This window comes from Oncorhynchus kisutch, unplaced genomic scaffold (genome assembly GCF_002021735.2).
Source record: "Oncorhynchus kisutch isolate 150728-3 unplaced genomic scaffold, Okis_V2 Okis01b-Okis20b_hom, whole genome shotgun sequence".
Taxonomy (NCBI): domain Eukaryota; kingdom Metazoa; phylum Chordata; class Actinopteri; order Salmoniformes; family Salmonidae; genus Oncorhynchus; species Oncorhynchus kisutch.
In genome coordinates, this window is record NW_022261978.1 from 13,415,084 (window position 1) to 13,442,363 (window position 27,280).

General features: G+C 50.3%; 1 long non-coding RNA gene and 1 pseudogene across 1 annotated transcript; one reads left to right on the forward strand and one right to left on the reverse strand.

Annotated features, from left to right (window-relative positions):
* Positions 1–2,237: 2,237 nt before the first annotated feature.
* Positions 2,238–6,762, reverse strand: LOC116358888 (uncharacterized). The gene is made up of 4 exons (XR_004206507.1): positions 6,637–6,762; positions 6,403–6,473; positions 2,736–2,828; positions 2,238–2,558 (listed from the first exon to the last, which is right to left on the reverse strand). It is a non-coding gene; the product is annotated as an uncharacterized LOC116358888 (long non-coding RNA).
* A 3,833-nt stretch (positions 6,763–10,595) lies between these two features.
* Positions 10,596–27,280, forward strand: part of LOC116358850 (protein kinase C beta type-like) — a 65,983-nt pseudogene continuing 49,298 nt past the window's right edge.

Here is a 27,280-nt window from a genome sequence, read left to right on the forward strand (position 1 = left end):
GGGTCGATTGGGTTGTAGGGGGGGGTGAATGGGTCGATTGGGTTGTAGGGGGGGAGGTGAATGGGTGGATTGGGTTGTAGGGGGGGAGGTGAATGGGTGGATTGGGTTGTAGGGGGGGTGAATGGGTCGATTGGGTTGTAGGGGGGGGAGGTGAATGGGTGGATTGGGTTGTAGGGGGGAGGTGAATGGGTCGATTGGGTTGTAGGGGGGGTGAATGGGTGGATTGGGTTGTAGGGGGGGGGGGGGGGTGAATGGGTCGATTGGGTTGTAGGGGGGGGGGTGAATGGGTCGATTGGGTTGTAGGGGGGTGAATGGGTCGATTGGGTTGTAGTGGGGTGAATGGGTCGATTGGGTTGTAGGGGGGGGAATGGGTCGATTGGGTTGTAGGGGGGGGAATGGGTCGATTGGGTTGTAGGGGGGGGGAGGTGAATGGGTCAATTGGGTTGTAGGGGGGGAGGTGAATGGGTCGATTGGGTTGTAGGGGGGGGGGGGTGAATGGGTCGATTGGGTTGTAGGGGGGGAGGTGAATGGGTCGATTGGGTTGTAGGGGGGGGTGAATGGGCCGATTGGGTTGTAGGGGGGGGGGGGGGGGGGGGGGTGAATGGACGTCATTTAGGCTGTAATGACCTCCAAGATTCTAATCATTACGTCATCACACCGTTGATATGGCAACGGACGCTAACAGTTCATAGAATCCCATTGTGACGTAGAAGGGGACGCTATTTGGCACGACAGGCCCTTGTTTCCATAGAGACCGTATATAACTAGTAAGGTAGGCTACCTACAGTAGGCTTTATAAGGGCCCTTGTTTCCATAGAAACTGTATATAACTACCAAGGTAGACTACCTACAGTAGGCTGTATAAGGACCCTTGTTTCCATAGAGACCATATACAACTACCATGGTAGACTACCTACAGTAGGCTGTATAAGGACCCTTGTTTCCATAGAGACCATATACAACTACCAAGGTAGACTACCTACAGTAGGCTGTATAAGGGCCCTGGTTTCCATAGAGACCATATATAACTACCAAGGTAGACTACCTACAGTAGGCTGTATAAGGATCCTGGTTTCCATAGAGACCGTATATAACTACCAAGGTAGACTACCTACAGTAGGCTGTATAAGGGCCCTGGTTTCCATAGAGACCATATATAACTACCAAGGTAGACTACCTACAGTAGGCTGTATAAGGATCCTGGTTTCCATAGAGACCATATATAACTACCAAGGTAGACTACCTACAGTAGGCTGTATAAGGATCCTGGTTTCCATAGAGACCGTATATGACTACCTACAGTAGGCTATATAAGGATCCTGGTTTCCATAGAGACCGTATATGACTACCTACAGTAGGCTGTATAAGGATCCTGGTTTCCATAGAGACCATATATAACTACCTACAGTAGGCTGTATAAGGATCCTGGTTTCCATAGAGACTATATATGACTACCTACAGCTGGCTGTATAAGGATCCTGGTTTCCATAGAGACCGTATATGACTACCTACAGTAGGCTGTATAAGGGCCCTGGTTTCCATAGAGACCGTATATGACTACCTACAGTAGGCTGTATAAGGGCCCTGGTTTCCATAGAGACCGTATATAACTACCTACAGTAGGCTGTATAAGGATCCTGGTTTCCATAGAGACCGTATATAACTAAGGCTGTATATTTAAGCATTAAGGCCAGAGGGGAGGTGGCATGACACAACGCGGAGTGCCTGGACACAGCCCTTAGCCGTGGCATATGGCCAACATACCAAAGACTGATCTTACGCACGACACAACGCGGAGTGCCTGGACACAGCCCTTAGCCGTGGCATATGGCCAATATACCAAAGACTGATCTTAAGCACGACACAACGCGGAGTGCCTGGACACAGCCCTTAGCCGTGGTATATTGGTCATATACCACAACCCCCTGAGGTGCCTTGTTGCTATGATAAACTGGTTACCAACGTAATTGGAGCAGTGAAAAAATCTAATGTTTTGTCACACCTGTGGTATACTGTCTGATATACTATGGCTTTCAGCCAATCAGCACTCGAACCACCCAGTTTATAATGTAGTACATTCTCTCTCTCCTCAGTGCCACCCTGTGGCCAGACATACGCACTGCAGCCTGGAGCTCCCTCCAGTATGTTGTCATGGTTACTGGTTAGTCTGAATACCAGGATGGATTCTGCTCGGTTCTATTCTGGGTTAGAGATTAAACCAAGACGACACAGAGACATCGTGACTGGATTAAACTCTATTTATTAACATTTACATACACCGAGAGAGAGAGAGAATAAGAGAGAGGGAGGGAGGGAGCAGAAGAGACAGAGAGACAGAGAGAGAGAGAGAGAGAGAGCTGCTGTTATGAATCTCTGATTCGGTAGTATTGGAAATCAATGTGAATATCAGGCCAATAAAGTGTTGGGACATTGATATTGAGAGTCAGTCTTTTCAGTCAGGCAGTGGGGCTGGCTACTCTTGGGTCCTCTTTACTCCGATGGCGTATCATATAGGCTGCTGCCGACAACGCTAGGACACCATAGGTAGCCAGGACAAACTAGAGAGAGAGAGAGAGACAGAGAGAGAGGTTATGTCAGCAGTATAATACTCCTCTAGAGCAGCAGCTAGTGTGTGTCTGTCTGTCTGTCTGTCTGTCTGTCTGTCTGTCTGTCTGTCTGTCTGTCTGTCTGTCTGTCTGTCTGTCTGTCTGTGTGTGTGTCTGTGTGTGTCTTACGTTGCGTCTCCCCTGTAGTGTGTAGCTGTTGAAATGTCTCCTCCATCCAGTCAGGTTAACAGTGGCTGGAGCCTCCATACCAAACAACTGTCTCTGTTACACACACACACACACACACACACACACACACACACACACACACACACACACACAGGTGAGGACAATCTGAATGGACACATCTTGATGACATCACAGTGATTAGCTATGCGGGCTATGAGGGGATTCCATTAATCTGACCTGGGTGAAAGTTGAGGTAGAGGTGTGGTATTGGTTAAGGGTGGTTAAGGGTGTGGTATTGGTTAGAGGTGTGGTATTGGTTAGAGGTGTGGTATTGGTTAAGGGTGTGGTATTGGGTAGAGGTGTGGTATTGGGTAGAGGTGTGGTATTGGGTAGAGGTGTGGTATTGGGTAGAGGTGTGGTATTGGGTAGAGGTGTGGTATTGGGTAGAGGTGTGGTATTGGGTAGAGGTGTGGTATTGGTTAAGGGTGTGGTATTGGGTAGAGGTGTGGTATTGGGTAGAGGTGTGGTATTGGGTAGAGGTGTGGTATTGGGTAGAGGTGTGGTATTGGGTAGAGGTGTGGTATTGGGTAGAGGTGTGGTATTGGGTAGAGGTGTGGTATTGGGTAGAGGTGTGGTATTGATTAGAGGTGTGGTATTGGGTAGAGGTGTGGTATTGGTTAAGGGTGTGGTATTGGGTAGAGGTGGTATTGGGTAAGGGTGTGGTATTGGTTAAGGTTGTGGTATTGGTTAAGGTGGTGGTATTGGGTAGAGGTGTGGTATTGGTTAGAGGTGTGGTATTGGGTAGAGGTGTGGTATTGGTTAAGGGTGTGGTATTGGTTAGAGGTGTGGTATTGGGTAGAGGTGTGGTATTGGGTAGAGGTGTGGTATTGGGTAGAGGTGTGGTATTGGTTAAGGGTGTGGTATTGGCTAGAGGTGTGGTATTGGTTAAGGGTGTGGTATTGGGTAGAGGTGTGGTATTGGTTAAGGGTGTGGTATTGGGTAGAGGTGTGGTATTGGTTAAGGGTGTGGTATTGGGTAGAGGTGGTATTGGGTAAGGGTGTGGTATTGGTTAAGGTTGTGGTATTGGTTAAGGGTGTGGTATTGGTTAGAGGTGTGGTATTGGGTAGAGGTGTGGTATTGGGTAGAGGTGTGGTATTGGGTAGAGGTGTGGTATTGGTTAAGGGTGTGGTATTGGCTAGAGGTGTGGTATTGGTTAAGGGTGTGGTATTGGGTAGAGGTGTGGTATTGGTTAAGGGTGTGGTATTGGGTAGAGGTGTGGTATTGGTTAAGGGTGTGGTATTGGGTAGAGGTGTGGTATTGGGTAGAGGTGTGGTATTGGTTAGAGGTGTGGTATTGGGTAGAGGTATGGTATTGGTTAAGGGTGTGGTATTGGTTAAGGGTGTGGTATTGGGTAGATGTGTGGTATTGGTTAAGGGTGTGGTATTGGGTAGAGGTGTGGTATTGGGTAGAGGTGTGGTATTGGTTAAGGGTGTGGTATTGGGTAGAGGTGTGGTATTGGTTAAGGGTGTGGTATTGGGTAGAGGTGTGGTATTGGGTAGAGGTGTGGTATTGGGTAGAGGTGTGGTATTGGTTAAGGGTGTGGTATTGGGTAGAGGTGTGGTATTGGGTAGAGGTGTGGTATTGGTTAAGGGTGTGGTATTGGTTAAGGGTGTGGTATTGGTTAAGGGTGTGGTATTGGTTAAGGGTGTGGTATTGGTTAAGGGTGTGGTATTGGGTAGAGGTGTGGTATTGGGTAAGGGTGTGGTATTGGTTAAGGGTGTGGTATTGGTTAAGGGTGTGGTATTGGGTAGAGGTGTGGCATTGGTTAAGGGTGTGGTATTGGGTAGAGGTGTGGTATTGGTTAAGGGTGTGGTATTGGGTAGAGGTGTGGTATTGGGTAGAGGTGTGGTATTGGGTAGAGGTGTGGTATTGGGTAGAGGTGTGGTATTGGATAAGGGTGGGGTATTGCTTAAGGGTGTGGTATTGGGTAGAGGTGTGGTATTGGGTAGAGGTGTGGTATTGGGTAGAGGTGTGGTATTGGGTAGAGGTGTGGTATTGGGTAGAGGTGTGGTATTGGGTAGAGGTGTGGTATTGATTAGAGGTGTGGTATTGGGTAGAGGTGTGGTATTGGTTAAGGGTGTGGTATTGGGTAGAGGTGGTATTGGGTAAGGGTGTGGTATTGGGTAGAGGTGTGGTATTGGTTAAGGGTGTGGTATTGGTTAAGGGTGTGGTATTGGGTAGAGGTGTGGTATTGGTTAAGGGTGTGGTACTGGTTAAGGGTGTGGTATTGGGTAGAGGTGTGGTATTGGTTAAGGGTGTGGTATTGGGTAGAGGTGTGGTATTGGGTAGAGGTGTGGTATTGGTTAAGGGTGTGGTATTGGGTAGAGGTGTGGTATTGGTTAAGGGTGTGGTATTGGTTAAGGGTGTGGTATTGGTAGAGGTGTGGTATTAGGTAGAGGTGTGGTATTGGGTAGAGGTGTGGTATTGGGTAGAGGTGTGGTATTGGTTAGAGGTGTGGTATTGGGTAGAGGTGTGGTATTGGTTAGAGGTGTGGTATTGGGTAGAGGTGTGGTATTGGGTAGAGGTGTGGTATTGGCTAAGGGTGTGGTATTGGGTAGAGGTGTGGTATTGGGTAGAGGTGTGGTATTGGTTAAGGGTGTGGTATTGGGTAGAGGTGTGGTATTGGTTAAGGGTGTGGTATTGGGTAGAGGTGTGGTATTGGGTAGAGGTGTGGTATTGGGTAGAGGTGTGGTATTGGGTAGAGGTGTGGTATTGGATAAGGGTGGGGTATTGCTTAAGGGTGTGGTATTGGGTAGAGGTGTGGTATTGGGTAGAGGTGTGGTATTGGGTAGAGGTGTGGTATTGGGTAGAGGTGTGGTATTGGGTAGAGGTGTGGTATTGGATAAGGGTGGGGTATTGCTTAAGGGTGTGGTATTGGGTAGAGGTGTGGTATTGGGTAGAGGTGTGGTATTGGGTAGAGGTGTGGTATTGGTTAAGGGTGTGGTATTGGGTAGAGGTGTGGTATTGGGTAGAGGTGTGGTATTGGTTAAGGGTGTGGTATTGCTTAAGGGTGTGGTATTGGGTAGAGGTGTGGTATTGGGTAGAGGTGTGGTATTGGTTAAGGGTGTGGTATTGGTTAAGGGTGTGGTATTGGTTAAGGGTGTGGTATTGGTTAAGGGTGTGGTATTGGGTGTAAAGTGCTGGTCCCGTGTTTCATGAGCTGAAATAAGAACGTCTCTGACATTTTCCATTCAAATGTGTTTATATCCCTGTTAGTGAGCATTTATCCCGAGACGACATAATCCATCCACTTGACAGCTGTGGCATATCAACAAGCTGATTAAACAGCGCGATCATTACCCAGGTGCATCTGGTGCTGGGGACAACAACAGATGTCTCAAGTTGAAGGAACGAGCAACTGGCACGATGACTACAGGAATGTCCACCGGAGAATTTGATGTTCATATTTTTTTATACAATAAAGCGCCTCCAATGTCGTTACAACCGGCATCACAACCACGCCAGGACATAGAAATTGTTGCGTTTATATTTAGCCGTTCAGTATATTTAGCCGTTTTATGGCTTGGATGTAGAAGCTGTTCATTCCAGACTTAGTGTGCGGGGGTAGAGAAGACAGTCTAGGGGGGGGATCACTCCGTTTACCGACCTTCACCTCGGTGATCAGATGACCGAAGCTCGTGAGCGGGATCCGCGTCTTTACCGGGGAAGTTGGCATGGCTGAGGAAACGTTGTTCACAACAAGATAACATTATTGGCTGAAGGTTAGGTTCATGTCGCGTTCACAAGCCTGCTACAACACATGCAAATAACCAACAGACGTTTCAAACCAGACAACAGTTAGAATACAATCAACACAGACTCAAACCACAATATTACTCACCGTAACGGCACGGTAAGGACACACCGCTATCCGGTACACATTGTTTTCATAATGAACCTTTCTTCCGGTTTCATTTGATTGACAGTGGATGTACCCATTCAAAATCCCATCCAATGACAGTTAGACAAGCGGCAATGTCGGATCCCAGCATGTCTTCTCCACAACAGCCGGCAGGTGGCGCCAGAAACACTCAGTTGAACAGAAAGCCGACAATGCCGCAGCCATGTAATTCTAAAGGCCTTTATTGGCGTGGGACACATGTTTACATTCCCAAAGCAAGTTAAATAAACAGACATTAACAGTAAACATTACACACCTACTGTAATAGCCTCTCTACTGTATATAGCATCTATTGTATATAGCCTCTCTACTGGATATAGCCTCTACTGTATATAGCCTCTCTACTGGATATAGCCTCTCTACTGTATATAGCCTGTCTAATGTATATAGCCTCACTACTGTATATAGCCTCTACTGTATATAGCCTCTCTACTGTATATAGCCTCTACTGTATATAGCCCCTCTACTGTATATAACCTCTCTACTGTATATAGCCTCTACTGTATATAGCCTCTCTACTGTATATAGCCTCTACTGTATATAGCCCCTCTACTGTATATAGCCTCTCTACTGGATATAGCCTCTCTACTGTATATAGCCTCTACTGTATATAGCCCCTCTACTGTATATAGACTCTCTACTGTATATAGCCTGTCTAATGTATATAGCCTCTCTACTGTATATAGCCTCTACTGTATATAGCCTCTCTACTGTATATAGCCTCTACTGTATATAGCCTCTCTACTGTATATAGCCTCTCTACTGTATGTAGCCTCTACTGTATATAGCCCCTCTACTGTATATAGCCTCTCTACTGTATATAGCCTCACTACTGTATGTAGCCTCTCTACTGTATATAGCCTCTCTACTGTATATAGTCTCTACTGTATATAGCCTTTCTACTGTATATAGCCTCTCTACTGTATATAGCCTCTACTGTATATAGCCTCTACTGTATATAGCCTCTCTACTGTATATAGCCTGTCTACTGTATATAGCCTCTCTACTGTATATAGCCTCTCTACTGTATATAGCCCCTCTACTGTATATAGCCTCTCTACTGTATATAGCCTCTCTACTGTATATAGCCTGTCTACTGTATATAGCCTCTCTACTGTATATCACCTCTCTACTGTATATAGCCTCTCTACTGTATATAGCCCCTCTACTGTATATAGGCTCCCTACAGTATATAGCCTCTCTACTGTATATAGCCTGTCTACTGTATATAGCCTGTCTACTGTATATAGCCTCTCTACTGTATATCACCTCTCTACTGTATATAGCCCCTCTACTGTATATAGCCTCTCTACTGTATATAGCCTGTCTACTGTATATAGCCTGTCTACTGTATATAGCCTCTCTACTGTATATCACCTCTCTACTGTATATAGCCCCTCTACTGTATATAGCCCCTCTACTGTATATAGGCTCCCTACAGTATATAGCCTCTCTACTGTATATCACCTCTCTACTGTATATCACCTCTCTACTGTATGTAGCCTCTCTACTGTATATAGCCTCTCTACTGTATATAGCCTCTCTACTGTATATAGGCTCTCTACTGTATATAGCCTCTCTACTGTATATAGCCTGTCTACAGTATATAGCCTCTCTACTGTATATCACCTCTCTACTGTATATCACCTCTCTACTGTATGTAGCCTCTCTACTGTATATAGCCTCTCTACTGTATTTAGCCTCTCTACTGTATATAGCCTCTACTGTATATAACCTCTCTACTGTATATAGCCTCTACTGTATACTGCCTCTCTACTGTATATAGCCTCTCTACTGTATATAGCCTCACTACTGTATATAGTCTCTCTACTGTATATAGCCTCTCTACTGTATATAGCCTCTACTGTATATATCCTCTCTACTGTATATAGCCTCTACTGTATATAGCCTCTCCTGTATATAACCTCTACTGTATATAGCCTCTCTACTGTATATAGCCCCTCTACTGTATATAGCCTCTCTACTGTATATAGCCTCTCTACTGTATATAGCCTCTCTACTGTATATAACCTCTACTGTATATAGCCCCTCTACTGTATATAGCCCCTCTACTGTAAATAGCCCCTCTACTGTATATAGCCTCTCTACTGTATACAACATCTCTACTGTATATAGACTCTCTACTGTATATAGCCACTCTACTGTATATTCAGCATTTCACTGTAAGGTCTACTACACCTGTTGTATTCAGCATTTCACTGTAAGGTCTACTACACCTGTTGTATTCAGCATTTCACTGTCAGGTCTACTACACCTGTTGTAATCAGCATTTCACTGTAAGGTCTACTACACCTGTTGTATTCAGCATTTCACTGTAAGGTCTACTACACCTGTTGTAATCAGCATTTCACTGTCAGGTCTACTACACCTGTTGTATTCAGCATTTCACTGTAAGGTCTACTACACCTGTTGTATTCAGCATTTCACTGTAAGGTCTACTACACCTGTTGTATTCAGCATTTCACTGTAAGGTCTACTACACCTGTTGTATTCAGCATTTCACTGTAAGGTCTACTACACCTGTTGTATTTAGCATTTCACTTTAAGGTCTACTACACCTGTTGTATTCAGCATTTCACTGTAAGGTCTACTACACCTGTTGTATTCAGCATTTCACTGTAAGGTCTACTACACCTGTTGTATTCAGCATTTCACTGTAAGGTCTACTACACCTGTTGTAGTCAGCATTTCACTGTGAGGTCTACTACACCTGTTGTATTCAGCATTTCACTGTCAGGTCTACTACACCTGTTGTAATTCAGCATTTCACTGTGAGGTCTACTACACCTGTTGTAGTCAGCATTTCACTGTGAGGTCTACTACACCTGTTGTATTCAGCATTTCACTGTCAGGTCTACTACACCTGTTGTAATTCAGCATTTCACTGTGAGGTCCACACCTGTTGTATTCAGCATTTCACTGTAAGGCCTACTACACCTGTTGTATTCAGCATTTCACTGTGAGGTCTACTACACCTGTTGTATTCGGCGCACGTGACAAATAAACTTTGATTTGATAATATGATCCAAGGACATGTTTTCCTAGTGGTTTATCTCCTTGATGGTTCAGATCTGGAGAGAGGCTGGGCTGAGCCTAGATGTCTACCTACCAGGATCCACATCACTCCCTTAGAGCTCTGTGACTTTACCCTGCTATTCTACCAGGATCCACATCACTCCCTTAGAGCTCTGTGACTTTACCCTGCTATTCTACCAGGATCCACATCACTCCCTTAGAGCTCTGTGACTTTACACTCCTATTCCACAGTTCTACATTCTGGTGTTCTATCTATTCTACATTCTGGTGTTCTATCTATTCTACCGTTCTATATTCTGGTGTTCTATCTATTCTACAGTTCTATATTCTGGTGTTCTATCTATTCTACTGTTCTATATTCTGGTGTTCTATCTATTCTATTGTTCTATCTATTCTACTGTTCTATATTCTGGTGTTCTATCTATTCTACTGTTCTATATTCTGGTGTTCTATCTATTCTACTGTTCTATATTCTGGTGTTCTATCTATTCTACTGTTCTATATTCAGGTGTTCTATCTATTCTACTGTTCTATCTATTCTACTGTTCTATTCCATCATCCTCTACATTCTAGAGTTCCACCCACGTCCTTCTCTTTCTCACTGGCTGAGTGGCTGGTCAGGTGATCTTCAACAAGTGTCCACTTGTTTATCTCTCTGGGGATGTTTTAGACCTACAATAACATTCACTAACATACAATAACATTCAATAACACACCCCTTCTCTCTTGTCAATATCTCTGTCTCTCTCATGACCTAGGCTACACCCTACTGTTCACCGAAATGTTTGCGACAAAAACAGTCCCTCTGTCTCTTCCTACACACTCACCGTGTACGGTGGAATTCGGAGTAGATAAGGGGGAGGGGCCTTCATTGCCCCCTATCTCACGGTTCCAGCGCAACACTCTTCCTGCAGACAACATACACACTGCACGAGGCGCTTCGCTCACACACCAGCAGCACGTCGCCACAGCTGTAGCAGCGCTGCTCAGTCTCCGGGGGCTGTGGGAGATCCGAGCGAACAGGGAAGCAGGGCCCACGGGGAGTCGGGGACCCAGCAGTGTGAGGCTTGGCAGGAGTCAGGACATTCACACCGAGCGAACACCGGGGGGAAGCCGACACTGAGAGAGGAAGACGGGAGGGAGGCACCTTCTGAAAAAGACACACAACTCTCTCTTTCCTCCTCATTTCAAAACACTTCCGCGTTAAAATGGCTGACCGCGAGCAGGGCAGCAGCGACGGAGAGAGCTCGAGCACCGGGGGCTCCGAGCGGCGGGAGAGCGGGGCCGCGAGGGGCTTCGCGCGCCAAGGAGCTCTGCGCCAGAAGAACGTGCACGAGGTCAAGGACCACAAGTTCATCGCGCGCTTCTTCAAGCAGCCCACGTTCTGCAGCCACTGCACGGACTTCATCTGGTTAGTGTGCGTGCGTGGGGGATGTGCGTGTGTGTGTGTGCGGCGCGCAGGGTACAGGTGATTCACTTGCTGCTGAATGACTTTAGAGACAGAGAGACGCATGAATTGCTAACAAGAGATATAAACCCACAGCCTTTAGACACAGCCTCCAACAACCGAATGGAACATGGTTGTATAACCATTCATCCGCCATTGTTAGTGTCCTATGTGTGGTCAGACCCACCAGAGACAGATACTCAGTCTATCGACCATTCTACCGCATCACACACTGACTCCAGGTGGTTGGTGTGTGTGTGTGTGTGTGTCGGTGTGACACCATTCAAGGATGTTATGATCTGATTTATCTTCAGCTCATTAAGTAGAAACTGAATGGGGGGGGGGCTGGTCAGGTAGACTGGTGGTTAGAGAGGGGGGGTCAGCAGGTAGACTGGTGGTTAGAGGGGGTCAGGTAGATTGGTGGTTAGAGGGGGGTCAGGTAGACTGGTGGTTAGAGGGGGTCAGGTAGACTGGTGGTTAGTGGGGGTCAGGTAGACTGGTGGTTAGAGGGGGTCAGGTAGACTGGTGGTTAGAGGGGGTCAGGTAGACTGGTGGTTAGAGGGGGGGGTCAGGTAGACTGGTGGTTAGAGGGAGGGGGGGTCAGGTAGACTGGTGGTTAGAGGGGGTCAGGTAGACTGGTGGTTAGAGGGGGGGTCAGGTAGATTGGTGGTTAGAGGGGGTCGGGTAGACTGGTGGTTAGAGGGGGGAGGGGGGCTCAGGTGGACTGGTGGTTAGAGTGGGTCAGGTAGACTGGTGGTTAGAGGGGGTCAGGTAGACTGCTGGTTAGAGGGGGGGGGGGTCAGGTAGACTGGTGGTTAGAGGGAGGGTCAGGTAGACTGGTGGTTAGAGGGAGGGGGGGGTCAGGTAGACTGGTGGTTAGAGGGGGGGGTCAGGTAGACTGGTGGTTAGAGGGGGGCGTCAGGTAGATTGGTGGTTAGAGGGGTTCAGGTAGACTGGTGGTTAGAGGGGGGGGGGTCAGGTAGACTGGTGGTTAGAGGGGGTCAGGTAGACTGGTGGTTAGAGGGGGTCAGGTAGATTGGTGGTTAGAGGGGAGGGGGGGGTAATGGAAAACTGGTGGTTAGAGGGGGTCAGGTAGACTGGTGGTTAGAGGGGGAGGGTCAGGTAGACTGGTGGTTAGAGGGGGTCAGGTAGACTGGTGGTTAGAGGGGGGGTCAGGTGGACTGGTGGTTAGAGGGGGTCAGGTAGACTGGTGGTTAGAGGGGAGGGGGGGTCAGGTAGATTAGTGGTTAGAGGGGTTCAGGTAGACTGGTGGTTAGAGGGGGGGGATCAGGTAGACTGGTGGTTAGAGGGGGTCAGGTTGAATGGTGGTTAGAGGGGGTCAGGTAGACTGGTGGTTAGAGGGGGTCAGGTAGACTGGTGGTTAGAGGAGGTCAGGTGGACTGGTGGTTAGAGGGGGTCAGGTGGACTGGTGGTTAGAGGGGGGGGGGTCAGGTAGACTGGTGGTTAGAGGGGGTCAGGTAGATTGGTGGTTAGAGGGGGGTCAGGTAGACTGGTGGTTAGAGGGGGTCAGGTAGACTGGTGGTTAGAGGGGGTCAGGTAGACTGGTGGTTAGAGGGGTTCAGGTAGACTGGTGGTTAGAGGGGGGGGGGTCAGGTAGACTGGTGGTTAGAGGGGGTCAGGTAGACTGGTGGTTAGAGGGGGTCAGGTAGATTGGTGGTTAGAGGGGAGGGGGGGTCAGGTAGACTGGTGGTTAGAGGGGGTCAGGTAGACTGGTGGTTAGAGGGGGAGGGTCAGGTAGACTGGTGGTTAGAGGGGGTCAGGTAGACTGGTGGTTAGAGGGGGTCAGGTAGATTGGTGGTTAGAGGGGAGGGGGGGTCAGGTAGACTGGTGGTTAGAGGGGGTCAGGTAGACTGGTGGTTAGAGGGGGAGGGTCAGGTAGACTGGTGGTTAGAGGGGGTCAGGTAGACTGGTGGTTAGAGGGGGGGTCAGGTGGACTGGTGGTTAGAGGGGGTCAGGTAGACTGGTGGTTAGAGGGGAGGGGGGGTCAGGTAGATTAGTGGTTAGAGGGGTTCAGGTAGACTGGTGGTTAGAGGGGGGGGATCAGGTAGACTGGTGGTTAGAGGGGGTCAGGTTGAATGGTGGTTAGAGGGGGTCAGGTAGACTGGTGGTTAGAGGGGGTCAGGTAGACTGGTGGTTAGAGGAGGTCAGGTGGACTGGTGGTTAGAGGGGGTCAGGTGGACTGGTGGTTAGAGGGGGGGGGTCAGGTAGACTGGTGGTTAGAGGGGGTCAGGTAGATTGGTGGTTAGAGGGGGTCAGGTAGACTGGTGGTTAGAGGGGGTCAGGTAGACTGGTGGTTAGAGGGGGTCAGGTAGACTGGTGGTTAGAGGAGGTCAGGTGGACTGGTGGTTAGAGGGGGGGGGTCAGGTAGACTGGTGGTTAGAGGGGGTCAGGTAGATTGGTGGTTAGAGGGGGTCAGGTAGACTGGTGGTTAGAGGGGGGTCAGGTAGACTGGTGGTTAGAGGGGTCAGGTAGACTGGTGGTTAGAGGGGTTCAGGTAGATTGGTGGTTAGAGGGGGTCAGGTAGACTGGTGGTTAGAGGGGGTCAGGTAGACTGGTGGTTAGAGGGGGTCAGGTAGACTGGTGGTTAGAGGAGGTCAGGTGGACTGGTGGTTAGAGGGGGTCAGGTGGACTGGTGGTTAGAGGGGGGGGGTCAGGTAGACTGGTGGTTAGAGGGGGTCAGGTAGATTGGTGGTTAGAGGGGGTCAGGTGGACTGGTGGTTAGAGGGGGGTCAGGTAGATTGGTGGTTAGAGGGGGTCAGGTAGACTGGTGGTTAGAGGGGGTCAGGTAGACTGGTGGTTAGAGGGGGTCAGGTAGATTGGTGGTTAGAGGGGGTCAGGTGGACTGGTGGTTAGAGGGGGGATCAGGTAGATTGGTGGTTAGAGGGGGTCAGGTAGACTGGTGGTTAGAGGGGGGTCAGGTAGACTGGTGGTTAGAGGGGGTCAGGTAGACTGGTGGTTAGAGGGGGTCGGGTGGACTGGTGGTTAGAGGGGGTCAGGTAGACTGGTGGTTAGAGGGGGGGGTTCAGGTAGACTGGTGGTTAGAGGGGTGGGGGGGGGGTCAGGTAGACTGGTGGTTAGAGGGGGTCGGGAAGACTGGTGGTTAGAGGGGGGGGGTCAGGTAGATTGGTGGTTAGAGGGGTTCAGGTAGACTGGTGGTTAGAGGGGGGGGGATCAGGTAGACTGGTGGTTAGAGGGGGTCAGGTAGACTGGTGGTTAGAGGGGGTCAGGTAGATTGGTGGTTAGAGGGGATGGGGGGTCAGGTAGACTGGTGGTTAGAGGGGGAGGGTCAGGTAGACTGGTGGTTAGAGGGGGTCAGGTAAACTGGTGGTTAGAGGGGGAGGGTCAGGTAGACTGGTGGTTAGAGGGGGTCAGGTAGACTGGTGGTTAGAGGGGGGGGGGGTCAGGTGGACTGGTGGTTAGAGGGGGTCAGGTAGACTGGTGGTTAGAGGGGAGGGGGGGTCAGGTAGATTGGTGGTTAGAGGGGGTCAGGTAGACTAGTGGTTAGAGGGGGTCAGGTAGATTGGTGGTTGGAGGGGGGGGTCAGATGGACTGGTGGTTAGAGGGGGTCAGGTAGACTGGTGGTTAGAGGGGGGGGTCAGGTAGCATACTGGTTAGAGGGGGGGGGGTCAGGTTAATTGGTGGTTAGAGGGGGTCAGGTAGACTGGTGGTTAGAGGGGGTCAGGTAGACTGGTGGTTAGAGGGGAGGGGGGGGTCAGGTAGATTGGTGGTTAGAGGGGGTCAGGTAGACTGGTGGTTAGAGGGGGTCAGGTAGACTGGTGGTTAGAGGGGGTCAGGTAGACTGGTGGTTAGAGGGGGTCAGGTAGACTGGTGGTTAGAGGGGGTCAGGTAGACTGGTGGTTAGAGGGGGGGGTCAGGTAGACTGGTGGTTAGAGGGAGGGGGGGTCAGGTAGACTGGTGGTTAGAGGGGGTCAGGTAGACTGGTGGTTAGAGGGGGGGTCAGGTAGATTGGTGGTTAGAGGGGGTCGGGTAGACTGGTGGTTAGAGGGGGGAGGGGGGCTCAGGTGGACTGGTGGTTAGAGTGGGTCAGGTAGACTGGTGGTTAGAGGGGGTCAGGTAGACTGCTGGTTAGAGGGGGGGGGGGTCAGGTAGACTGGTGGTTAGAGGGAGGGTCAGGTAGACTGGTGGTTAGAGGGAGGGGGGGTCAGGTAGACTGGTGGTTAGAGGGGGGGGTCAGGTAGACTGGTGGTTAGAGGGGGGCGTCAGGTAGATTGGTGGTTAGAGGGGTTCAGGTAGACTGGTGGTTAGAGGGGGGGGGTCAGGTAGACTGGTGGTTAGAGGGGGTCAGGTAGACTGGTGGTTAGAGGGGGTCAGGTAGATTGGTGGTTAGAGGGGAGGGGGGGGTAATGGAAAACTGGTGGTTAGAGGGGGTCAGGTAGACTGGTGGTTAGAGGGGGAGGGTCAGGTAGACTGGTGGTTAGAGGGGGTCAGGTAGACTGGTGGTTAGAGGGGGGGTCAGGTGGACTGGTGGTTAGAGGGGGTCAGGTAGACTGGTGGTTAGAGGGGAGGGGGGGTCAGGTAGATTAGTGGTTAGAGGGGTTCAGGTAGACTGGTGGTTAGAGGGGGGGGATCAGGTAGACTGGTGGTTAGAGGGGGTCAGGTTGAATGGTGGTTAGAGGGGGTCAGGTAGACTGGTGGTTAGAGGGGGTCAGGTAGACTGGTGGTTAGAGGAGGTCAGGTGGACTGGTGGTTAGAGGGGTCAGGTGGACTGGTGGTTAGAGGGGGGGGGGTCAGGTAGACTGGTGGTTAGAGGGGGTCAGGTAGATTGGTGGTTAGAGGGGGTCAGGTAGACTGGTGGTTAGAGGGGGTCAGGTAGACTGGTGGTTAGAGGGGGTCAGGTAGACTGGTGGTTAGAGGGGTTCAGGTAGACTGGTGGTTAGAGGGGGGGGGGTCAGGTAGACTGGTGGTTAGAGGGGGTCAGGTAGACTGGTGGTTAGAGGGGGTCAGGTAGATTGGTGGTTAGAGGGGAGGGGGGGTCAGGTAGACTGGTGGTTAGAGGGGGTCAGGTAGACTGGTGGTTAGAGGGGGAGGGTCAGGTAGACTGGTGGTTAGAGGGGGTCAGGTAGACTGGTGGTTAGAGGGGGTCAGGTAGATTGGTGGTTAGAGGGGAGGGGGGGTCAGGTAGACTGGTGGTTAGAGGGGGTCAGGTAGACTGGTGGTTAGAGGGGGAGGGTCAGGTAGACTGGTGGTTAGAGGGGGTCAGGTAGACTGGTGGTTAGAGGGGGGGGTCAGGTGGACTGGTGGTTAGAGGGGGTCAGGTAGACTGGTGGTTAGAGGGGAGGGGGGGTCAGGTAGATTAGTGGTTAGAGGGGTTCAGGTAGACTGGTGGTTAGAGGGGGGGGATCAGGTAGACTGGTGGTTAGAGGGGGTCAGGTTGAATGGTGGTTAGAGGGGGGTCAGGTAGACTGGTGGTTAGAGGGGGTCAGGTAGACTGGTGGTTAGAGGAGGTCAGGTGGACTGGTGGTTAGAGGGGGTCAGGTGGACTGGTGGTTAGAGGGGGGGGGGTCAGGTAGACTGGTGGTTAGAGGGGGTCAGGTAGATTGGTGGTTAGAGGGGGTCAGGTAGACTGGTGGTTAGAGGGGGTCAGGTAGACTGGTGGTTAGAGGGGGTCAGGTAGACTGGTGGTTAGAGGAGGTCAGGTGGACTGGTGGTTAGAGGGGGGGGGTCAGGTAGACTGGTGGTTAGAGGGGGTCAGGTAGATTGGTGGTTAGAGGGGGTCAGGTAGACTGGTGGTTAGAGGGGGTCAGGTAGACTGGTGGTTAGAGGGGGTCAGGTAGACTGGTGGTTAGAGGGGTTCAGGTAGATTGGTGGTTAGAGGGGGTCAGGTAGACTGGTGGTTAGAGGGGGTCAGGTAGACTGGTGGTTAGAGGGGGTCAGGTAGACTGGTGGTTAGAGGAGGTCAGGTGGACTGGTGGTTAGAGGGGGTCAGGTGGACTGGTGGTTAGAGGGGGGGGGTCAGGTAGACTGGTGGTTAGAGGGGGTCAGGTAGATTGGTGGTTAGAGGGGGTCAGGTGGACTGGTGGTTAGAGGGGGGGTCAGGTAGATTGGTGGTTAGAGGGGGTCAGGTAGACTGGTGGTTAGAGGGGGTCAGGTAGACTGGTGGTTAGAGGGGGTCAGGTAGATTGGTGGTTAGAGGGGGTCAGGTGGACTGGTGGTTAGAGGGGGGATCAGGTAGATTGGTGGTTAGAGGGGGTCAGGTAGACTGGTGGTTAGAGGGGGTCAGGTAGACTGGTGGTTAGAGGGGGTCAGGTAGACTGGTGGTTAGAGGGGGTCGGGTGGACTGGTGGTTAGAGGGGGTCAGGTAGACTGGTGGTTAGAGGGGGGGGGGTTCAGGTAGACTGGTGGTTAGAGGGGGTGGGGGGGGTCAGGTAGACTGGTGGTTAGAGGGGGTCGGGAAGACTGGTGGTTAGAGGGGGGGGGGTCAGGTAGATTGGTGGTTAGAGGGGTTCAGGTAGACTGGTGGTTAGAGGGGGGGGGATCAGGTAGACTGGTGGTTAGAGGGGGTCAGGTAGACTGGTGGTTAGAGGGGGTCAGGTAGATTGGTGGTTAGAGGGGATGGGGGGTCAGGTAGACTGGTGGTTAGAGGGGGAGGGTCAGGTAGACTGGTGGTTAGAGGGGGTCAGGTAAACTGGTGGTTAGAGGGGGAGGGTCAGGTAGACTGGTGGTTAGAGGGGGTCAGGTAGACTGGTGGTTAGAGGGGGGGGGTCAGGTGGACTGGTGGTTAGAGGGGGTCAGGTAGACTGGTGGTTAGAGGGGAGGGGGGGTCAGGTAGATTGGTGGTTAGAGGGGGTCAGGTAGACTAGTGGTTAGAGGGGGTCAGGTAGATTGGTGGTTGGAGGGGGGGGTCAGATGGACTGGTGGTTAGAGGGGGTCAGGTAGACTGGTGGTTAGAGGGGGGGGTCAGGTAGCATACTGGTTAGAGGGGGGGGGTCAGGTTAATTGGTGGTTAGAGGGGGTCAGGTAGACTGGTGGTTAGAGGGGGTCAGGTAGACTGGTGGTTAGAGGGGAGGGGGGGTCAGGTAGATTGGTGGTTAGAGGGGGTCAGGTAGACTGGTGGTTAGAGGGGGTCAGGTAGACTGGTGGTTAGAGGGGGTCAGGTAGACTGGTGGTTAGAGGGGGGATCAGGTAGACTGGTGGTTAGAGGGGGGAGTCAGGTAGACTGGTGGTTAGAGGGAGTCGGGTAGACTGGTGGTTAGAGGGGGTCAGGTAGACTGGTGGTTAGAGGGGGGGGGGGTCAGGTAGATTGGTGGTTAGAGGGAGGGGGGGGTCAGGTAGACTGGTGGTTAGAGGGGGTCAGGTAGACTGGTGGTTAGAGGGGGGGTCAGGTAGATTGGTGGTTAGAGGGGTTCAGGTAGACTGGTGGTTAGAGGGGGGGATCAGGTAGACTGGTGGTTAGAGGGGGTCAGGTAGACTGGTGGTTAGAGGGGGTCAGGTAGATTGGTGGTTAGAGGGGATGGGGGGTCAGGTAGACTGGTGGTTAGAGGGGGGGGTCAGGTAGCCTAGTGGTTAGAGGGGGTCAGGTAGACTGATGGTTAGAGGGGGTCAGGTAGACTGATGGTTATAGGGGGTCAGGTGGACTGGTGGTTAGAGGGGAGGGGGGGTCAGGTAGACTGGTGGTTAGAGGGGGTCAGGTAGACTGGTGGTTAGAGGGGGAGGGTCAGGTAGACTGGTGGTTAGAGGGGGTCAGGTAGACTGGTGGTTAGAGGGGGTAGTCAGGTGGACTGGTGGTTAGAGGGGGTCAGGTAGATTGGTGGTTAGAGGGGAGGGGGGGTCAGGTAGACTGGTGGTTAGAGGGGGTCAGGTAGACTGGTGGTTAGAGGGGGAGGGTCAGGTAGACTGGTGGTTAGAGGGGGTCAGGTAGACTGGTGGTTAGAGGGGGGGTCAGGTGGACTGGTGGTTAGAGGGGGTCAGGTAGACTGGTGGTTAGAGGGGAGGGGGGGGTCAGGTAGATTAGTGGTTAGAGGGGTTCAGGTAGACTGGTGGTTAGAGGGGGGGGATCAGGTAGACTGGTGGTTAGAGGGGGTCAGGTTGAATGGTGGTTAGAGGGGAGGGGGGGTCAGGTGGATTGGTGGTTAGAGGGGGTCAGGTAGACTGGTGGTTAGAGGGGGTCAGGTAGACTGGTGGTTAGAGGGGGTCAGGTAGACTGGTGGTTAGAGGAGGTCAGGTAGACTGGTAGTTAGAGGGAGGGGGTCAGGTAGATTGGTGGTTAGAGGGAGGGGGGGTCAGGTAGACTGGTGGTTAGAGGGGGTCAGGTAGACTGGTGGTTAGAGGGGGGGGGTCAGGTAGACTGGTGGTTAGAGGGGGGGGTCAGGTGGACTGGTGGTTAGAGGGGTTCAGGTAGACTGGTGGTTAGAGGGGGTCAGGTAGACTGGTGGTTAGAGGGGGTCAGGTAGATTGGTGGTTGGAGGGGGAGGTCAGGTGGACTGGTGGTTAGAGGGGGGGTCAGGTAGATTGGTGGTTAGAGGGGGTCAGGTAGACTGGTGGTTAGAGGGGGTCAGGTGGACTGGTGGTTAGAGGGGGGAATCAAGTAGACTGGTGGTTAGAGGGGGGGGTCAGGTAGATTGGTGGTTAGAGGGGGTCAGGTAAACTGGTGGTTAGAGGAGGTCAGGTAGATTGGTGGTTGGAGGGGGGGGTCGGGTGGACTGGTGGTTAGAGGGGGGGGAGGGTAAGGTAGACTGGTGGTTAGAGGGGGGGGTCAGGTAGCCTAGTGGTTAGAGGGGGTCAGGTAGACTGATGGTTAGAGGGGGTCAGGTAGACTGATGGTTATAGGCGGTCAGGTAGACTGGTGGTTAGAGGGGAGGGGGGTTCAGGTAGACTGGTGGTTAGAGGGGGTCAGGTAGACTGGTGGTTAGAGGGGGAGGGTCAGGTAGACTGGTGGTTAGAGGGGTAGTCAGGTGGACTGGTGGTTAGAGGGGGTCAGGTAGACTGGTGGTTAGAGGGGAGGGGGGGTCAGGTAGATTAGTGGTTAGAGGGGTTCAGGTAGACTGGTGGTTAGAGGGGGGGGGATCAGGTAGACTGGTGGTTAGAGGGGGTCAGGTAGAATGGTGGTTAGAGGGGAGGGGGGGTCAGGTGGATTGGTGGTTAGAGGGGGTCAGGTAGACTGGTGGTTAGAGGGGGTCAGGTAGACTGGTGGTTAGAGGGGGTCAGGTAGACTGGTGGTTAGAGGAGGTCAGGTGGACTGGTGGTTAGAGGGGGTCAGGTGGACTGGTGGTTAGAGGGAGGGGTCAGGTAGATTGGTGGTTAGAGGGGGTCAGGTGGACTGGTGGTTAGAGGGGGGGGGTCAGGTAGATTGGTGGTTAGAGGGGGTCAGGTAGACTGGTGGTTAGAGGGGGTCAGGTAGACTGGTGGTTAGAGGGGGTCAGGTAGACTGGTGGTTAGAGGGGGTCAGGTGGACTTGTGGTTAGAGGGGGTCAGGTAGACTGGTGATTAGAGGGGGGGGTCAAGTAGACTGGTGGTTAGAGGGGGTCAGGTAGACTGGTGGTTAGAGGGGGTCAGGTAGATTGGTGGTTGGAGGGGGGGGGTCGGGTGGACTGGTGGTTAGAGGGGGGGGGGTCAGGTAGACTGGTGGTTAGAGGGGGGGGGTCAGGTAGCCTAGTGGTTAGAGGGGGTCAGGTAGACTGATGGTTAGAGGGGGTCAGGTAGACTGATGGTTATAGGGGGTCAGGTAGACTGGTGGTTAGAGGGGAGGGGGGGTCAGGTAGACTGGTGGTTAGAGGGTGTCAGGTAGACTGGTGGTTAGAGGGGGAGGGTCAGGTAGACTGGTGGTTAGAGGGGGTCAGGTAGACTGGTGGTTAGAAGGGGTAGTCAGGTGGACTGGTGGTTAGAGGGGGTCAGGTAGACTGGTGGTTAGAGGGGAGGGGGGGTCAGGTAGATTAGTGGTTAGAGGGGTTCAGGTAGACTGGTGGTTAGAGGGGGGGGATCAGGTAGACTGGTGGTTAGAGGGGGTCAGGTAGAATGGTGGTTAGAGGGGAGGGGGGGTCAGGTGGATTGGTGGTTAGAGGGGGTCAGGTAGACTGGTGGTTAGAGGGGGTCAGGTAGACTGGTGGTTAGAGGGGGTCAGGTAGACTGGTGGTTAGAGGAGGTCAGGTGGACTGGTGGTTAGAGGGGGTCAGGTAGATTGGTGGTTAGAGGTTGTCAGGTAGACTGGTGGTTAGAGGGGGTCAGGTGGACTGGTGGTTAGAGGGGGGATCAGGTAGATTGGTGGTTAGAGGGGGTCAGGTGGGCTGGTGGTTAGAGGGGGGGGGTCAGGTAGATTGGTGGTTAGAGGGGGTCAGGTAGACTGGTGGTTAGAGGGGGTCAGGTAGACTGGTGGTTAGAGGGGGTCAGGTAGACTGGTGGTTAGAGGGGGTCAGGTGGACTGGTGGTTAGAGGGGGTCAGGTAGACTGGTGGTTAGAGGGGGGGGGGTCAGGTAGATTGGTGGTTAGAGGGGGTCAGGTAGACTGGTGGTTAGAGGGGGTCGGGTAGACTGGTGATTAGAGGGGGTCAGGTAGACAGGTGGTTAGAGGGCGTCAGGTGGACTGGTGGTTAGAGGGGGGGGTCAAGTAGACTGGTGGTTAGAGGGGGTCAGGTAGACTGGTGGTTAGAGGGGAGGGGGGGTCAGGTAGATTAGTGGTTAGAGGGGTTCAGGTAGACTGGTGGTTAGAGGGGGTCAGGTAGACTGGTGGTTAGAGGGGTTCAGGTAGATTGGTGGTTGGAGGGGGGGGTCAGGTGGACTGGTGGTTAGAGGGGGGGGTCAGGTAGATTGGTGGTTAGAGGGGGTCAGGTAGACTGGTGGTTAGAGGGGGTCAGGTGGACTGGTGGTTAGATGGGGGGGTCAGGTCGACTGGTGGTTAGAGGGGGTCAGGTAGACTGGTGGTTAGAGGGGGTCAGGTAGACTGGTGGTTAGAGGGGGTCAGGTGGACTGGTGGTTAGAGGGGGGGTCAAGTAGACTGGTGTTTAGAGTGGGTCAGGTAGACGGGTGGTTAGAAGGGGTCAGGTAAACTGATGGTTAGAGGGGGTCAGGTAAACTGGTGGTTAGAGGGGGTCAGGTAGATTGGTGGTTGGAGGGGTGGGTCAGATGGACTGGTGGTTAGAGGGGGGGGGGGGTCAGGTATACTGGTGGTTAGAGGGGGGATCAGGTAGATTGGTGGTTGGAGGGGGGGGTCAGGTGGACTGGTGGTTAGAGGGGGGGGGGTCAGGTAGACTGGTGGTTAGAGGGGGGGGTCAGGTAGAGCTTCTACACCTGCATTGATTGCTGTTTGGGATTTTAGGCTGGGTTTCTGTACAGCACTTTGAGATATCAGCTGATGTACGAAGGGCTATATAAATACATTTGATTTGATTTGAGGTAGCCTAGTGGTTAGAGGGGGGGGGGTCAGGTAGACTGGTGGTTAGAGGGGGTCAGGTGGACTGGTGGTTAGAGGGGGGGGGTCAAGTAGACTGGTGGTTAGAGTGGGGGGGTCAGTTAGACTGGTGGTTAGAGGGGGTCAGGTAGACTGGTGGTTAGAGGGGGTCAGGTACACTGGTGGTTAGAGGGGGTCAGGTAGATTGGTGGTTGGAGGGGGGGTCAGGTGGACTGGAGGTTAGAGGGGGGGGTCAGGTCGACTGGTGGTTAGAGGGGGGGGTCAGGTAGCCTGGTTGTTAGAGAGGGGGGGTCAGGTAGCCAAGTGGTTAGAGGGGGGGGGGGGGGGTGGGGGTCAGGTAGCCTAGTGGCTAGAAGGGGGGTCAGGTAGACTGATGGTTAGAGGGGGGGGGGGGGGGCAGGTGGACTGGTGGTTAGAGGGGGTCAGGTAGACTGGTGGTTAGAGGGGGTCAGGTAGACTGGTGGTTAGAGGGGGTCAGGTAGACTGGTGGTTAGAGGGGGTCAGGTAGACTAGTGGTTAGAGGGGGGGGGTCAGGTAGACTGGTGGTGAGAGGGGGGGTCAGGTAGACTGGTGGTTAGAGGGGGGGGTCAGGTAGATTGGTGGTTAAAGAGAGGGGGGGTCAGGTAGACTGGTGGTTAGAGGGGGGGTCAGGTAGATTGGTGGTTAGAGAGGGGGGGTCAGGTAGACTGGTGGTTAGAGAGGGGGGGGTCAGGTAGATTGGTGGTTAGAGAGGGGGGTCAGGTAGATTGGTGGTTAGAGAGGGGGTGGTCAGGTAGACTGGTGGTTACAGAGGGGGGGGTCAGGTAGATTGGTGGTTAGAGAGGGGGTGGTCAGGTAGACTGGTGGTTACAGAGGGGAACAAGGCAGTTAACCCACTGTACCCCATCATTGTAAATAAGTGTTCTTAACCATCTCATTGAATCAACAGACACAGTTATCTGTCTGTTGTTTTATCAGTAATGTGGATGTTCAGTGTGTTTGGACCCCAGGAAGAGCAGCCAATGAGGATCCCTAATAAATACAACCACAACTCCAACGTCAGCAAGTCATCTCTTGTAGAGAGGACATTCCTTCATCAGAGTCCACAATAAACATCATGTTATACTACTATAGTAGTCTATATATATGTGTTGTAGTGAGGTTGTATGTGTTGTAGTGAGGACATTCCTTCATCAGAGTCCATAATAAACCTCATGTTCCATTTCTCTTCACAGGGGGTTCGGGAAGCAAGGTTTCCAGTGTCAAGGTAGGACTTATCTATTGGCCTACTATAGTAGTCTATATATAGGACTTATCTATTGGCCTACTATAGTAGTCTATATATAGGACTTACCTATGGGCCTATTGGCCTACTATAGTAGTCTATATATAGGACTTATCTATGGGCCTGTTGGCCTACTATAGTAGTCTATATATAGGACTTATCTATGGGCCTATTGGCCTACTATAGTAGTCTATATATAGGACTTATCTATGGGGCTGTTGGCCTACTATAGTAGTCTATATATAGGACTTATCTACTGGCCTGTTGGCCTACTATAGTAGTCTATATATAGGACTTACCTATGGGTCTATTGGCCTACTATAGTAGTCTATAGTAGTCTATATATAGGACTTATCTATGGGCCTGTTGGCCTACTATAGTAGTCTATAGTAGTCTATATATGGGACTTATCTATGGGCCTATTGGCCTACTATAGTAGTCTATATATAGGACTTATCTATGGGCCTATTGGCCTACTATAGTAGTCTATATATAGGACTTATCTATGGGCCTATTGGCCTACTATAGTAGTCTATATATAGGACTTATCTATGGGCCTGTTGGCCTACTATAGTAGTTTATATATAGGACTTATCTATGGGCCTATTGGCCTACTATAGTAGTCTATATATAGGACTTATCTATGGGCCTGTTGGCCTACTATAGTAGTCTATATATATTACTTATCTACGGGCCTATTGGCCTACTATAGTAGTCTATATATAGGACTTATCTACGGGCCTATTGGCCTACTATAGTAGTCTATAGTAGTCTATATATAGGACTTATCTATGGGCATATTGGCCTACTATAGTAGTCTATATATAGGACTTATCTACGGGCCTGTTGGCCTACTATAGTAGTCTATAGTAGTCTATATATATTACTTATCTACGGGCCTATTGGCCTACTATAGTAGTCTATATATAGGACTTATCTATGGGCCTGTTGGCCTACTATAGTAGTCTATATATATTACTTATCTACGGGCCTGTTGGCCTACTATAGTAGTCTATAGTAGTCTATAGTAGTCTATATATATTACTTATCTACGGGCCTATTGGCCTACTATAGTAGTCTATATATATTACTTATCTACGGGCCTATTGGCCTACTATAGTAGTCTATATATATTACTTATCTACGGGCCTATTGGCCTACTATAGTAGTCTATATATATTACTTATCTATGGGCCTGTTGGCCTACTATAGTAGTCTATATATAGGACTTATCTATGGGCCTGTTGGCCTACTATAGTAGTCTATATATAGGACTTATCTATGGGCCTATTGGCCTACTATAGTAGTCTATATATAGGACTTATCTATGGGCCTGTTGGCCTACTATAGTAGTCTATATATAGGACTTATCTACGGGCTGTTGGCCTACTATAGTAGTCTATATATATTACTTATCTACGGGCCTATTGGCCTACTATAGTAGTCTATATATAGGACTTATCTACGGGCCTGTTGGCCTACTATAGTAGTCTATAGTAGTCTATATATAGGACTTATCTATGGGCCTATTAGCCTACTATAGTAGTCTATATATAGGACTTATCTATGGGCCTGTTGGCCTACTATAGTAGTCTATATATAGGACTTATCTACGGGCCTGTTGGCCTACTATAGTAGTCTATATATAGGACTTATCTACGGGCCTGTTGGCCTACTATAGTAGTCTATAGTAGTCTATATATAGGACTTATCTATGGGCCTATTGGCCTACTATAGTAGTCTATATATAGGACTTATCTATGGGCCTATTGGCCTACTATAGTAGTCTATATATAGGACTTATCTATGGGCCTATTGGCCTACTATAGTAGTCTATATATAGGACTTATCTACGGGCCTATTGGCCTACTACAGTAGTCTATATATAGGACTTATCTATGGGCTTATTGGCCTACTATAGTAGTCTATATATAGGACTTATCTATGGGCCTATTGGCCTACTATAGTAGTCTATATATAGGACTTATCTATGGGCCTGTTGGCCTACTATAGTAGTCTATATATAGGACTTATCTACGGGCCTGTTGGCCTACTATAGTAGTCTATAGTAGTCTATATATTGGACTTATCTACGGGCCTATTGGCCTACTATAGTAGTCTATAGTAGTCTATATATGGGACTTATCTATGGGCCTATTGGCCTACTATAGTAGTCTATATATAGGACTTATCTACGGGCCTGTTGGCCTACTATAGTAGTCTATAGTAGTATATATATAGGACTTACCTATGGGCCTATTGGCCTACTATAGTAGTCTATATATAGGACTTATCTATGGGCCTATTGGCCTACTATAGTAGTCTATAGTAGTCTATATATGGGACTTATCTATGGGCCTATTGGCCTACTATAGTAGTCTATATATAGGACTTATCTACGGGCCTGTTGGCCTACTATAGTAGTCTATAGTAGTATATATATAGGACTTATCTATGGGCCTATTGGCCTACTATAGTAGTCTATATATAGGACTTATCTATGGGCCTATTGGCCTACTATAGTAGTCTATATATAGGACTTATCTATGGGTCTATTGGCCTACTATAGTAGTCTATATATAGGACTTACCTATGGGCCTATTGGCCTACTATAGTAGTCTATATATAGGACTTATCTATGGGCCTATTGGCCTACTATAGTAGTCTATATATAGGACTTATCTACGGGCCTGTTGGCCTACTATAGTAGTCTATATATAGGACTTATCTATGGGCCTATTGGCCTACTATAGTAGTCTATATATAGGACTTACCTATGGGCCTATTGGCCTACTATAGTAGTCTATATATAGGACTTATCTACGGGCCTGTTGGCCTACTATAGTAGTCTATATATAGGACTTATCTACGGGCCTGTTGGCCTACTATAGTAGTAGGTTACTATGGCAGCCTATATGTTGTAGTTGGTTACTATAGCAGCCTATATATTGTAGTAGATTACTATGGCAGCGTATATATTGTAGTAGGTTACTATGGCAGCCTATATTGTAGTAGGTTACTATGGCAGCCTATATGTTGTAGTAGGTTACTATGGCAGCCTATATATTGTAGTAGGTTACTATGGCAGCCTATATGTTGTAGTAGGTTACTTTGGCAGCCTATATGTTGTAGTAGGTTACTATAGCAGTCTGTATATTGTAGTAGGTTACTATAGCAGCCTATATGTTGTAGTAGGTTACTATGGCAGCCTATATACTGTAGTAGGTTACTATGGCAGCCTATATATTGTAGTAGGTTACTATGGCAGCCTATATACTGTAGTAGGTTACTATGGCAACCTATATATTGTAGTAGGTTACTATGGCAGCCTATATATTGTAGTAGGTTACTATAGCAGCCTATATGTTGTAGTAGGTTACTATGGCAGCCTATATATTGTAGTAGGTTACTATGGCAGCCTATATGTTGTAGTA